At 34.1% G+C, this 16,638-nt stretch overlaps 1 protein-coding gene across 1 annotated transcript in view; it reads right to left on the reverse strand.

The window, feature by feature from the left end:
- Positions 1–16,638, reverse strand: part of LOC111506044 (homeobox protein B-H1) — a 98,814-nt gene that overhangs the window by 3,575 nt on the left and 78,601 nt on the right. The window lies entirely within an intron of this gene.

Below are 16,638 nucleotides of genomic sequence, written 5' to 3' on the forward strand. Positions count from 1 at the left end.
TTCTCTTTGAAAAATTACTTATGCATGTCAAGTTTCATCATGATCGGTTGAACGATGTAGAAGTTTATCACTTACCAACCAACCAACCAACAAACATCCATTTTTATTAATTAGACTAGTACTATGTTGCTGTATCGCTGCTGTTCCAATGTTTTGACAGAATCAGAATCAATGAACTTAGGCGTGCGCACCGTTATAAAACAGTGCCACAGCATAGTTAGGTATGCTGTGACACTGTTTTCAAAAAATTGTTCTACAGCGCCATCTAGTGGCGATTTACAGAAAAACTGATAGCCTAAAAACCTTCTCTATGAAAAATTACTTATACATGTCAAGTTTCATCACGATCGGTTGAGCGATGAAGAAGTTTATCACTTACCAACCAACCAACCAACAAACATCCATTTTTATATATTAGATTATATTCAATTGAAAGAGGTATATTTTTAGAAAGGGAGTAGTTGTTTCAGGAAGGCTTTTGTTTCAATCTGTATTTGAAAGTAACATGATACACACATCTAGTTGAACACTTCTAGTTGAACAACTGTGGCCTTGAATGGCTATCTGATTTTCTGAAACTGAACTGAACATAGTAAATTCGTATTGGCTTTAGTTGTTGTTCCACCAAGCTATATCAGAATAATTTCATATGTTGGTTCGAAATATCTGTTATCTTCACTATGATCTGCACAACTGAATAATCTGATATTGATTTCGCAGATGTTCAATATTTCATTTTCACTTTTGTTCATTGCTTGTGACATAAGATTTTCATGACTGATCATTGAGAACTTGAATATTATCCCATTTTTCCTCTACTTCTATCAGTTATTCTTTCATCTACTTGTCATTTCATATTATATATGATTAGTATTGATTATTTTTGATTCTCTGAATATACAGCGGATCTTGTATCAAGTGTGACCAACATTGTTCATTTTACTTTTCATTAAAATAACTGATTGGTTTGAAATTTTTTTTGGTTACTTATACCTTCTACTAAGAGATAATCAAAATGTGATTTTTTTCAGATATACTTATATGCGCCACTGGAATCAATGAAGTCGCCCCGGAGCGCCAATTAATTTTTATTGTTGTTTTTATTTTATTATTAACAAATTAATAAATTCTTATATTAACAAATATTACACTTCTCTACTTAATATGTATCATCAATGCATGTCCTTTCATGATCAAATTCATTTTTCGCTTATCAAAGGTTCATCCGAACATAAATAATAACTCAATTGAAAGCCGTGAAGACATGAATATGGGTTTAATTATGAGGCAGATCAATTAAATGTGTTTGGTTATAGTTAAAATATTCATGTATTCTGTATTAGTCATAAATAGACCGTTAAACGGTTTTTAATGACAGAACGGCAATTTCATCGGTATATAATATTGAAAATGCCTGTTCCCGTGTTCTTGCCGAAGATATTCATTAACAGTTATTGCTTTGATAGTCGTTTAATTTTAATAGAGTGTCAATAATTATAATATCGGAATTCAGAATTTTGAAATGCAGATATAAACATGAAATAGGTATATCAATTTTTGTGCTCTCGAGCATTCCATTTGAATAAAGAAATAATAATAAAAATAATGTTTATTCACCATATTGATCACATGTATATAACAGAGATTGGGTAAATAAACGTAGGAATCACAGAAGCAACATTTTCGAAAAAATGGTCCTTGTGCGTGATATTGCCAAATTCTAGACTATGACTAAACTAAAAAAATATGTATGTAAGGGCATTCTATACAATGATTAGATATGAACTGTTAAAATTAAATCAGCATAATGAATTGAAAATGAATTATATAAATAAACTATATTTGAGAGTTTGAGGGGTGCCTAGAAGATGACAGTACGACCAGCTGTCGAAAGCGCTCGCAGATAATTAATAGAAGATATAAAGCTTCAAATCCTTTTTGTGAAATTTAATATATATATATATATATATATATATATATATATATATATATATATATATATATATATATATATATATATATAATATATATATATATAAGGACATGATTGGATTGAAATTCTACAGGGGGTTTTATTCTCACTTATAAAAGTTCGATAAGAATTTCTGAGCCAATTTTTCAGTTCTTGAGTTTGAATTTATTTTGTTGGATTTTTCCAGTGCTATGCTCCAGATCTTTGGGCCAAGATAATAACAGTGTAATCAATAAGTTTTGATTGATAATTAATGGACTTTTTATTGAGTTCATTCTACAGGGGGTTTCATTGTCACTTATAAAAGTTCGATAAGAATTTCTGAGCCAATTTTTCAGTTTTTTCTTGAATTTGAATTCAGTTTGTCCGGTACTATGCTCCAGATCTTTGGGCCAAGATAAATACAGTGTAATCAATAAGTTTTTATTGATAATTAATGGACCTATTTTCGGTAGTTTATTGGCATAAGAGGTAAATAGTAGATATTTTGTTTTTTCTACATTTGAGGCCAATTTGTTGTATTGAAACCATTTCAGGATGTCATGATGTCATGAAATCTCTTTCTGATTTTATCTTGAGGTCTTGCCATGTCTCCGCATTATAAAAGATTGCTGTGTCGTTAGCAAAACTAGGAATGTTTCCTTCAGAATGCATTTTCAATGAATTATTCTCGTACTACTTCTTTTTCCATCGATGTCAACTATTCGTCTTCGATTATTCAAGTAGGAATAAAACAGTTCATATGCTCTGCCCTGTATGCTAATGTTTTCTAATTTCTCGAGGAGTCTTTTATGACGAACACTTTCGAACGCTTTCGATAGGTCAACTAGATACATAATGCAGGTTTTGATGAATCCAAGGATTTGTAAATTTCTGATGTTAAAGTGAATATAGCATCCGCTGTCGACCTCCCCTCCACGAATCCGTACTGCTGTACTAACAGAAGGTTGAATTTTTGAAAAAATGTAGTGAAACTCATTTTAATAATTTTTTCTTAAATTTTTGCTATATTTTTTTTTTGTTAAATTAATAATATTGGTCTGTAATTGTCTGTTCTTGTTGATCTTTCACTGCCTGAACCACTGTGCATGCTGTTTTCGGTGAGCGCATTGGCTTGGGGTGTGGGGGTTGAGCAAACCGGCCATCGGGTGCCTGCTTCCACGGAGCCCCGCTGGATACGGGAATGACAGAATCACTTGTGGTTCTTTTATTCCTTAACTGAATGGCATCCCAACGATGGCTCAATCCTAAGGTGTGTGTATCCGTGCCGGGTGGATGAATGACACTACTGAGCCTATCAGCTGTCTCTACGGAACCTTCGAGATAACGGGCGTCCTCTCGTCGTAGCATCGCCTTGTCACGCTAATGCGGGGCTCTGCTTCGACCTTTTTTCCTTAGCTACTCGTGGGACTTTTATGGACAAATAAAACTTAAAAAATCTTTCTGACGCTGAGTCTATAGAGGAGATGGATGTCGAGCTTACGACTCCAACTGACCTCCCTGTAAATTTAGATCAGGAGTGAGAGCTTCTCAACTCTTCAACTCCTGATCCAATAACTAAACCTTAGAAAAGGTTTGGTGATGCAGCCAGGAAACGACTGAGTCGTCTCTTCAAGAGCGGGGTACCTTATGAAACCGCCGTGCACCAAATTCTTGAGCGGCGTATGCAGAATCTGTCTCAGATGGAGGAACGAACCCCCCATGCACAGGTTAGATAGATAGATAGATAGATAGATAGATTTTATTTAACTACTTTACAATATGTTTGTTTGTAGCACGTCAAAAAAGAAAGTCCAATAAAAATTTTTGTACATAAAATTTGACAGCAAATACAGTAAAAACAGGAATTTAGGAATTGAGTTACAATATGTTATTAAACTATCACAGCAGAGATGCGGCAATGCGTTTGGCTCGGCAATGCGCAATGTAATCCTCAACAGTGTAAAAAACATATTTCAGGAGATCCTTTTTTAAGTATTTTTTAAAGGCATTAATACTCAATTTTTTTACTTTTGATGGCAATGTGTTAAAAAGCTTATAGTTCAGTGAGTTCGACTGTGAAATATTTAGTCGAAAACGGCTGCTTCGGATAAGATGAGCATTGCGAGTGTTGCAGCTGTGTACATCCGAATTTCTCGGCAACACCGACTGACTTCTATGAATTTCAATTAAAGTGTGAAATAAAAACAAACATGGTAAAGGCATCATTTTCAATTTTTTAAAAAACTCTTGACAGTGATCTCTAAAACCAATTCCGGCAAGTACCCTTATTGTCTTCTTCTGCATTTTAAAAATTGTTATCACATGTATGTAGTTACCTCAGAGAGTAATGCCATAGCTAATGTGCGAGTGAAACAGTGAAAAATACGTGGTTAGCAAACGTTTGCACTCAAGTGATGATTCACCAAAACCAGAGGCGAAAAAGTCCTGCCCGGGTGAATCTAAGGCATCGTCATGTGTAGCTGACGTGCAAAAACCCTCATATGGGAAGGCTGTCGCGGGTATCAAGGTGAGAATCTTGCACCTTGACTATCCGACTACCTCATTAACGATGAAACAGCAGAGCATATACTTTGTGCCTGCCCCGCTGGGGACCGAATCAGGTCTTTAGAGTTCGTCAGAGCCGTACTCTTACCATCTGATCTGAAAGACCAGTCACCATACAAACTAATCGGCTTCGTTATGATGCTGGGTTTATTTGGTCGAGTGTGAATTGGTGTGAGCCACAATGAACCCTTGCGGGTTGCGGTGGAGGGTCGAATAGACCCACTCACTTTGGACTCAACCTAACCTAACCATTTTCTTATAGTGCTTTGACGACACCAATTTTTAAAACATCAGGAAAAACTCCGTTTTCTAAGGACGCGTTGGCAATGTGAGTAATAATGAATTTCTGACACGTCGGGATGATAATGTTCTTGATTTTGTTATAACTGGTCTACTATTTCCATAACTATGAAGCACTTTGTTAGGGTCATTATTCAATGTACTTCTTCAATATTTATCATTGGCATCATGGTCGATGAATTGTTTGGTCATCAATGTCCACACTGTCCAAATTTGAAAAAATTGTTCGACAGATAACGGAGTTATTGAATGATCCGAGACTTTCGACATACCCTGTATACCCTGTTAGGGTCATTACTCAATGTACCTCTTCAATATTTATCATTGGCATCATGGTCGATGAATTGTTTGGTCATCACTGTCCACACTGTCCAAATTTGAAAAAATTGCTTGACAGATAACGGAGTTATTGAATGATCCGAGACTTTCGACATACCCTGTATACCGAACCCTCTGAATTACCCTCTAATGAGCAATCGCCTCATCAAAGAAATATGAATAATCTGTTTGAAGTTTATGCCGGTATTGTTTACCTGTGATTACGTGATTAAAGATACCTGCAACACCACCCATCCTGTAACCTCACAAATCTCAAATTATCCTAATGACCACATGGCTTTCGGCAAATTTTCGAAAAACAAAGTGATGTTACAGTCACCCGAAAGACACTTTACGGCGATGATGTGGCACTTTCGGAAACCCATACTTTTTTTCGTATTATTGATTTAGGAAAATTAAAAACCACTTTTACGAAATTACTGTGTTCGAAACTAATACCCGATGATGCCGAGTCATTATTTAAACTGGAATTAGTTCGGAAAATTAAGTTTTGGCGTCGAAAATAAATACCGTCTACAAAAAAATTTCACAGTTGTCGATATGGTTTGTTACCTAAGTAAACGAGACAGTCACAGTATGAGAATCCCTTTAATCTATTTAGAATTGAACAGTTTTTATGATTCTAGTTCTTTTGAAGAGGTGTCGATTGCCGTTCCGAAGAATTTTATAGATAAATGGATAGTTTCAGATTGATCGATAACAAAGAGTTTAAAAATGGTTTCGGTTTACGAGTTCGAATGTATTCAAACAGTTGGGATTAGGCAAGTCTAACCATAAAATAGAAAGAAGCTCAAGGACTTCATTGTAATGTGGCCACTCTTGAAAAAATATAAACACATTATAGTTCGGAACTGAATTGAACTGACCCCAAAAATGTATATTGAAAGTGAAAAATAATTTTTTAAATATTTTTGAGGCGCTGGAAAGGAATTCATAACGCTGTTTTGTGAATTAAAGAAAGATAAGAAGTATGTTCCTCTAAATAATTGGTATGACATAAGCATAAAATAAAAATTCTAGACACTTTTTATGTTTTCTAACGCCAAGATCCTCTATACTCTAAACGAACCCGAATGTATCAGTTGACAGTTTGCTAGCATCATAACAATCTTTCGACTTCTGGAGTATATTTTTTCAAAGAATGTACCTAATACATTTTTTCTCCATCTCAGTAATTCAATCAACAGCAAAAGTGAATGAAAGTAGTTTTTGAACATGTAACAAATTAGTTCTAATAAAAAATTCTATTGAATTAATTCTGATGTAAAATATTGTAATTGAATTAATGAAAATTTATCGAGGAAGTTACTTTCATTCTTCAGTTGAAATATGAAACGTTATTTTTTCACTTGAAAATAACACAAAACGGACCATGGGTTGCCAATAAAATCAATAGTGACACCGATTACACAAAAATTTACTTGGAGTGATTCAAAACCTTGGCCTTGAAATAATCTAACAAGCCTCAAATTTGATTGAGACATCCTAATGACAAAATTATATAGGGGACATTGAACTGTTTTGCAGAACCTCAATATTTATTCAAAAAAATCACAGAAAGGGAAGCAATCGCGAAATGAATTACTGGTTTTGAAAATGAAAACGAAAAGATTTATGCTTAGAAGGAAAACGAGTCGCTCGCTCACTTGACTCAAGACATACATAATCCACTCAACGCAATGGTCTAAATCTTTTAGAGGTATTCCATTTTGAGTTATGGATGCTCTAGGATGCAGGTTGAATGATCAAGAAGAGATAGGAGACTGATAGTTCTGGAAAGCTACACCACAGAGCTCTTCTTCTCATCTCGAACGACCATCGGAGGTGATCAGAACCATTATATTTGAGTACAAAAATAAAACTTATTTCAATTTACCGTTTAAAAGTTCGCAGAAAAACAATCTCCAAACGTTGCAACTGCAACTGTGGCAGTCACGCCAGTGAAGATGACTGCCTCAGTTGCAGGTGAAACGTTTGGAAATTGTAAACAGAGTAGACCACGGTAAAACCCGGAAATCAATCAAAACCTTAATCGATCTGTAGTTCATTAGATGATTGTGAAGATTAACAATCGAAACTTCATTACCTATAGTAACTCAGTTTGAAATATTTTTTATCAATTTTCTTATTTCTCACCCTTAGCAACTTTCTTTACTTTTGGGTATAAAATCTTTCAGACAGTATTGAAACTTTGGTTGTATTTGTTTCATGAAAAATACTGATAAGTTCAAAAGAAACTAAATAAACAAATCATCAATACTCTATGGAAGAGTTACTGAATTTCTACAGTTAGCTTCAACTACCCACTGCATAGAACTGTAACAAAAATTATAGCAAGCGCCAAACGTGATGGCTAGCGATCGTCATTACGTTTGGATTACGATAAGCCGGCCAGTGTCGTACCTATAATTAGTTTTAATCAGGGTAGCAAATGGAACATGACTTCTTTGTAATGTTTTTCATATTTCATTCAGTATTATAGGCAGTAGTACAGTTCATTGGAATGTTATATAATTGAATAGAACTGGCCGATACTTGATGAAAATCCATATTAAAAAACTAATCAATACAGTTTATTGTATGATGTTCACTATAAAGGTTTTACAAAAACCGCGACACATGTTTCGCTATATAATAGCTTCTTCAAGCATAACTTCTTCAAGCATAACTTCAAGCATAACTTTGAAGTTATGCTTGAAGTTATGCTTGAAGAAGTTATAGCGAAACACGTGTCGCGGTTTTTGTAAAATCTTTATAGTGAAAATCATACAATCAACTGTATTGATTAGTTTTAAAAAAAAGTTATATAATGATACACTCTTGATGACACTTTTATGACACAAATTATTTAGACAATGTCAAATGCCAACAGCATTGGACGCCTATGTACAGAGCATTTGTATGCCTTGCAAGAGCTGTAGCGGGCTTACATTGATGTTAGAGCGTGTCGAAAAGTGACCCTGAATGCTTCAACTATCTAGTGGTCCTTTTGCTGTCTCTGTTTTCAAGAAAATGAAGCTTAATCAGCCTCTTTTTTAGAACGATTCTATAGCAGGGTTTGCACAGGCTGAATTTTTTTCAAAATCATTAGAAAATATAGAAGAAGTTCCCTAAAGTTCACATTCAGATTGATGGCGTTTTTGAAACCATAGATTAGCTCATCATACTATTGGCCATGTTAATCTCCTGGTTTTTCAAAGTATCCAGTGGGTTTTCCAGAATGGGTTTCTAATATATAACTGAGCGATTTTAATCTAATATATAACAATAAAACTGTCTTCAGTTTTCAGTTCCACAGTTCGCAAAAACATCACGAACACCAAAAACAACAAATGTGGTTTATGACTTCTGAAAAGAAAAGCATTCAGTCAGTCCAAGCTGGGTACTTTTTAGGAACTTGTGGTAATCCTTTATTATGGAGTTTATCGATCTGTAGATAGTTCATTAGATGAAAGTGTTTTTTGGATACTAATATAATGTGATAGAATTCAAAAAAAGCCAAACGATTTCATACTTTGTCAAAGACTTTTTCAACAGATTAGTGTGCTGCCTTTTTGAGGAATGCTTTTCTATTTCGTAACCAGGACATCACCTGAAGCAACGAGAATATGTGGAACATTCATCCAACAGATGTCCAATTGGGTTGTTATCGGTGTTTTTAAAAAGCCAAACTATTTGGCTCTTCCTACTTGATATAACAAATCACGAGCAAGTAGGGGTGTATGTGGAGTGGTGGTGTCATACAGCAATGAAAGCAAGATTTTTTGAAAGTTATCTTGTTCATGTTCAACAGTAGGTTGTAACAGATTAGGCAAAGGTTGCAACTGGCTGAATTGACTAGCAATATTAGGTCTCCTGGGTACGTTCTCCCTTTCTTTCTGAAACATCTGCCTTAACGATAATGAAGACATGCAGCCTGCGCTGCATTGGATTGAAGGGCAGTCTTCCTTAGAAAACGTAAGGATAACTTTCATTTGGCATTTCTCTGCCTAATTTGTAATTTTTGGTGTCGGGTGCTAGCTCATATTGCAAATTTACTTAAGAGTCTCTTTTGAAAATAAGAAATATAATCATCTATCTTATTCGAGAAGAGTTCCTTCGCATAAATCATTAGAACTACTGGAGTTAGTAAGAAAGACTTACAAAGAACACGAGGCCAATAAGGAAACTAGCCCTCTCCAAAAACAAATCTACAATATGGGACAGTTAAAAAACCTGAAATTAAAACTGAGCGCTGTTTCAATACATTAGGAAAGAACGTTACTGCTATTATACTTTCATTTGAATACATAAAACTAACCGTTTCTCATTTATCGTATCCAATTTTCTGCCTTTTTTGTTTGCTGCCTACCTACGTAACCGTAAAACGGATGTTACACTCTGGAGAGAACAAAAGTGAAAAACTAGCATATTGTTGACGCCTCTGCGGCTCAGAATCGCGTTAACGGCAGACGCCGCGTTATTATAAGGAGATTAGCGTGGAAAGTGACAGTCATTACGTAATAGGGTGGGCGGGACTCGCTCTCTCTTCTCTTTAATCCATGCGTGCTATGAGGGTAGAGGGCGAGATCGGTCAGGGTAATAAGTGGAGCAGCAATGGTAAAGAAGGACACGGTTCAAGTACAGATCTGGGAGTTCCGCAGGGATCTGATTTTGGCCTTTCATTTATTGTCTGCCTCAAGTGTATGTTACTGAAGATTTGTTCAACAATAGGATTGTATAAAATATGACTTAATCCATAAATTAGCACTTTTCCCATTCACCATTACTCTATTCGGGGTAAACTCATATTTTCTACGTTTGCTGGATAAAGTGGTCTACCATCAATACTTAAGGGTTTTCGTATTCAAGTTCTTGTATTATACTGCTTTAGTACTCATTTACCAACGATATTTTTCGCAGATTTATAATCAGCATGATTTCTTTTGAGTTAAAGAGTTCAATTCAAATCTGATTGAACTCCACTAACTATGTTTTTTACCTTTTTATCCATATAATTAATTTGTCTGTATATAATTCATATTAAAATGTTGAGAAGTTTGATATACCAATTTGGAAATTGAATGGAATTGGCGATACTTGAAAGTCCTTACTGAAATTTAGTAGGTACTAATTGTAGTGAAAATCTTACATTGAACTTGTAGAAAGTTTTCATACCAATTTAACATAAAACAGTATAGATATTTCTGTTTCGAATTGAATGACATTTCTTTTGATAGTTCATTTTATTCATTGTTGATAGTTACTTTTACTTGTCAGAGCTTTGGAGACTAACGGTTTTTACTCCAACAATAAGGTGAGTAACACTATGTCATTATTTTTTTTTTTTGGGAAAGAAAGTTTTTGGCTTTCTACTACTCCATCTGATACAAAAAAAATGGATGAGAGAATCTTCCAAAGAAAGGAAGGAATAATCAATTTGAAAATAAATAACTCTATACATGGATGTGTAGATCATGCAAAGAAGTAACTTTCAGACACAAACTGAAAGAAAGTCCTCCTGAAACAGCTACTTTCATATAAACATTGAATTACACGAAAGAAAAAATTCTTTCGAAACAAATACTTCTATATGAACACTGAATTATACAGAAGATACTTTCCTCTATTCAGTTTGATTATCGAACATTCGTGGAGGAATAAGAATCAGATATCATTCACATGAGTTCTACTTTGAATGAATGGTAATAAATTGTACTCACATGGAACACTGTCACCCTAACTGGTATACACGTGTTTCGCCTTAAGACACTTGCCCTAAGGCTCTTCAGTACCAAATTGGATAACATTATAGAAAATACACACACTTCATTCATGAATTACGATTAGGGTGACAGTGTTCCATGTGAGTACAATTTATTACCATTCATTCAAAGTAGAACTCATGTGAATGATATCTGATTCTTATTCCTCCACGAATGTTCGATAATCAAACTGAATAGAGGAAAGTATCTTCTGTATAATTCAGTGTTCATATAGAAGTATTTGTTTCGAAAGAATTTTTTCTTTCGTGTAATTCAATGTTTATATGAAAGTAGCTGTTTCAGGAGGACTTTCTTTCAGTTTGTGTCTGAAAGTTACTTCTTTGCATGATCTACACATCCATGTATAGAGTTATTTATTTTCAAATTGATTATTCCTTCCTTTCTTTGGAAGATTCTCTCATCCATTTTTTTTGTATCAGATGGAGTAGTAGAAAGCCAAAAACTTTCTTTCCCAAAAAATTAATCACTCCTAAAAATATAACCCTTTCAAATCAACTATGTCATTAATTATAACAGTTTAATTCTTCCTCTCGAAAAAGATCTCTTGGTGATCGAAACACGTGTCGAGGTGTTAAAATAACGGTTTGATGTTGGGGTGAAACTCCAGTAATATTCAGTTATAACCATGTTCAATCTTGGCAGTAGTGACCTTGATATAATATGTATTATTTGAATTGTCATATGACTTTGAAACTCATCATTTGAATATAGTGACAAAACAAACAAATCTATCGTGATTTCGATTTTGACAAAGGGTGCTGCACAAGAAAAAAACGGTTATTTGGAAAAATAAATCCATCAAAAAAAGCATTGGACCACGATCATCCACTTATTTAACTGATAGGTTTTTCAACTCTTTAAACGAAATGTATGAAATCCTACCCAAATATGTGAATTTGATAGTAATGGTGGAAATATTTTTAAAAAGTATCTCAAGAATATAGATGCAGTGAAATTTAACCCAAATGAAAAATTATGATTTTTTCAGTTCAGCCACTGAGCTACCTATATCATTTCTGTTTCGTTAACCTTTTCATTCTCTAATTTCATATATTTATATCTATTTAGAATGTGCTTGCTTGAATGAGTATGTGAACGAACAGAACACCCCACGGGAAACCTAAAGGTTTTAATGAGTTTCGATGTAGTTTTATCATAAATATTTTTATTGAAATGACCTTGAACTTATCTAGCGATGGATGACTCTAAATTCTATCTATGTTCATTTTAATATTGGCTTTAAACCTACCTACTAATGAAAAACGTGTTATATATTTACCAATGTTCAGGAAGTTAGATGACTGAGGGTACACTATAAAAACTATAAAAACACACCTTTGTCTATTTTCCACGATAGTTCTATATTTGTTGACTAGTTTCGGTCATTACACCATTTTCAAAACTAACTGGAAAATAGAAAAACAAACGTGTGTTTTTAAAGTTTTTATAGTTTTCATAATGTATCCTCAGTGAACATGAATTTTCACAAAATAAACAAGTCGTCAATCAAAGAAGGAAATTAGATCCTTCCCATCTTCTATATTTTATGTTTCATGCATGATGCTCATGTTCCATGCATTATGCTCATATTCCATGTTCCATGCATGATGCATGATATCATTGTCGAATTTGCATTTTATTAATGCATATACAATACGTTCTGAAGTTGTATAGCATCATCCTTCTCATCTTCTCTGTCTCTAATATGACTCTTCATCTGTTATGAAGTTGCCTCACTTCTTTGAAGTATTGGATATTACTGATCATGTGTAATTATTGAATTTTCTGTCGAGGATCATGTGTCAAGTGGACTTAATGAACAAAAAATGAATCTATTCAGATTGTTTGGAATGTATTATTTTCAGTGGAAGTGATTCGTCATTTCAAAAGAGTGGTGAAGTATTAGGTGATTTAGCTTCGTTGATTTAAATGTTTTGATAAGTATAGTAATTGTGTGAAATACTTATGTCTTAACGAGAGAACAATCATTCTAAACGTTTTCCGTATTGTGGGAATAAGTATACCTTCCCATATGCAAGTTAACTGATTCTTCTGTTGTTTCTTTCAGAAATACCAGACTAGTAATTTTAGAGGTAGCTTTAGAGATTATGTAGACGGATAGATGATGAAAATTTCCACTAATTATCTGAAATCTCCTAACAAGAACCGGAAGATACAGAAACGTTCGGTTACATTGTACAAAACCACTCAGTTAATTATTTCAAACCGCAAACATCTTGTGAATGTAAAATTTCGGTAGCTCTGCCACTGAGACCGACACGCAAACATCAATTTTCGAACCAGTGGCGTAACATGTTGAGAGATTCCAGTATACATATAAGTCACAGTTAAATATAGATGTAGTTATTAAGAGTATCTCCTAAGAAATTTTTTTATATGAAAGATCCTATCTTTTTTTCGATGAGGAATCACCTTCTTAAATGTTTTACACTTATTTAGTTACACCCTGTTTAAGTCACAGTCAAATGTAAATGTAGTTATTGAGAGTATCTTGTGTCTTTAACGAATTTAGTCGACGGAGATCAATAAACGAATTGGAGGATACTTTATTGTAATATGTTCACTCAAACATTTTACAAAACCCCAATAGGAGAAATCATTACAAGTTGAAATACAATAAATTTTGTATAGAGACGCGTGTTGCCGTTCTATAAACTATTATGTGAGAATAGGTGTCACAGAACACAGTTTTTAGGTATGAAAATCATTGGTATGAAAGTCATTTGGTTGAATTTCATAGAAGCGATCAATTCACAAAAAAACATATCAATGGACTTTTTCAATGTGATGGTTGTATTCAGCAAGAGTTTTTTTTGTATAACAAACAGATAGTTTACACTTTCGTATCTTAGTACCTAGACAACTGGTATTAGGAAGACCAAAAACGAATTTTCATTTTGATATTTCAATAAACATCACCTGAATTTTTTACCAATGTTTCATAACATTCAATGCATATTTTCGAACAGGGGAAAGACGGTCAAGGGTGAGATTGACATATATCATATAGAATGTTTTCACTAGCAATATAGTTTGTACTTCATAGTAGGTACTAGTAAGGAAAAAACAATATTTGCTAATGACTGAACACCCAACTGAATAATGACATGCCAGATATATGACCAGTGAAAGCAATGAATTGTCTGTCTGTTCATTACGATCGAAATTCTATAACTTATTCATCTCCAACGATATCTCTTCTCCCACGATATGTATGAACCCTTCGCAATCCCTTTCAGGGCGCTCCTGGGGCGAAAAACACGCAAACATTAACAGGCACTTTGCGGCGAACCGTTGCACCCTATTGTGCACCCTTTCAGACCCCCACTTGAAATAAATTATACTTCTAAATATGTGTCCATAAATCAAAACTTTACTCTAATGATTTTATAGTTCCCATTCGAAATGCAAATCCATTGCGATGCGCCGGCGAAAATTTGGCATGCCGTAATTCTTGTAAAACGCCTCAATGGATTTTGTGACAGGTATTTCGGCGGTTGTGCCGTTTGTGCAGAAGTCGGTTTTGTTGGCTTCGGGTTATTTGTTGTCACGCTTACATTAGCAGAGGGTTTTTTGAAAACTTGAAGCTTTGTCAGAAATTGTACTTTCGTTCGTCCTGACAATTCTGTCGTTGTCATACGAAATATTTATTTTTTGTTATACTGGAACTATATAATGATCTCAGTTTTTTCCAAACAAAATTATAAAAATTACAGAAGAAGCGAATCTAACGAATAAAATACAGAAACAAAAATTCATTACAGCGTACTAAGCTAATGTACTACTAACCTATAAGTTTTTTTCAGAATAGTGGAAATACGAGAGTGGTCCGGAAAGTTTCCGACCTAACAAAGATACATGACATTTTTTCAGATTTTTCAATAAGTCTCCTTTTAATTCTACACATTTCTTCCAGCGATGCCCCCATCTTTGTAACCCGACCAAATAGTACTCGACATTTTTCTTTGCAAAATAATTGATCACGAAGGTTGCCTCTGTCCTCCGAGCGTAATTTTAATATGAGGGAACAAAAAGAAGTCGCTTGGGGCTAGATCTGTTGAGTAAGGCGGATGGTCAAGCAGTTCAAAGCGTATTTCGTGGATTTTCGCCATGACAACCGCTGAGGTGTGGGACGGTGCGTTTTCTTGGTGAAACAGGATTTTTTTTCTCTGACCGTTTTGCCGCAAGTTCTGTTTTCAGATTGTCAAGTACCTAATGGCGCATATTATGCTTCTGTAATGGCTTTTTTATTATGAAGATAATTGATTATAATAACTCCACGACTATCCCAAAAAACAGTCGCCATAACTTTTTCAGTCGAAAAAACAGTTTTTGCTTTTTTTGGAGGTGGTTTCCCCTTTGCAGTCCACTGTTTGAACTGTATTTTGGTTTTGAGCGTATAATGGTGAATCCAAGTTTCATCTTCAGGAATTAATGGATGCCAAAATTCGGATTTATTTCGCCTAAACTGCGCCAACAGAGCATTGGAAATGTTTATTCGAACACGTTTTTGACAAACGCGGTACTCAAGGCGAGGACAGCTTTTTCATGACTAAATAATAATAATAATATACTTTATTGTCATTAAGAATAAATCTTGTTGACAAAACTTGTGAAGAATAAATATAAATAAAAGTATAGAAATATTAAATAAGAATATAAAAACACCTATTCAATAATACTGATATCCGTTTACTAAAATTAAAAAATGATTAAGAGAAAAACTTAAATCATATGTATATTATCAAGTTCAAACTTGGTTAGGACATGATTTGGAACCCCAGGTATGGGGTTCCAAATCAGGAAAACGGGCTTGCAATGCTCTTTAGCTTGTGGCCAATGTAATGAGCAAGCTTGTCTCAATGCTCTACCATATCAGAGCGACATTATCGAAGATGGAACCTTTGACCCCGAAATCATGGAAGAACTTGAGACAAATGTCGTTGAAGACGATAATGAAGACCAGTTTGAAATTTACCAGCAGCCAGAAGACGACGATGAAGAGGAAGAAGATGATTAAAATTATAAATTGTAGTTTTTGTACCCTTTACTCCATTTCTTTACTTTCAATAAAAATAAATGTATTCAATGATATTTTTTAATAAAAAGATTAATTCATAATTAATTTGTTTTTTTTTTTCATCTTGTAAGAAGTTATAAATATTAATTAGGTTAAAATTCAAATATAATTCCTATATTTTCATTAACAATTCTGCAATTACATAGGCAGGTAAGTGTTGTTAAATAAATTAATACTGAATATAAAGTGGATAAGTTAGGAAAAAAATGATAAAATATAATATAATAGTTAATAAAAATTGACGAATATTTATAATCATTGATTTATCGATAGTTCAACAACTATATATGGCGCGTTTTCGACCGGAGGCACCGGTTGACCTGAAGTGATGCTGTGACCGCGTGCTCTCCGCCCTTAATCTCGAAAACGGTTCACCGTATAAAGAATTTTTCCAAACAAAATTTGTAGAGAATTTTGTATGACCTTTGATCTTGAAATTTAATAGTTGCTTACACCCTACCATATGTAGGTTTTGAGACAACTTTTAGGGTGTCAATATACAAGTATTTACAGACTTACAGCTGGGTATCTCGAGTTCCGAGGTGAACTTACTATGACTGGACTAATGGTGCAGAGTCCTCATACACAGAATCCAACTCATCTTTGATTTGCGT

This window comes from Leptinotarsa decemlineata, unplaced genomic scaffold, assembly GCF_025532065.1.
Source record: "Leptinotarsa decemlineata unplaced genomic scaffold, Ldec_3_MD MMD2_tig00026328_RagTag_RagTag, whole genome shotgun sequence".
Taxonomy (NCBI): Eukaryota; Metazoa; Arthropoda; class Insecta; order Coleoptera; family Chrysomelidae; genus Leptinotarsa; species Leptinotarsa decemlineata.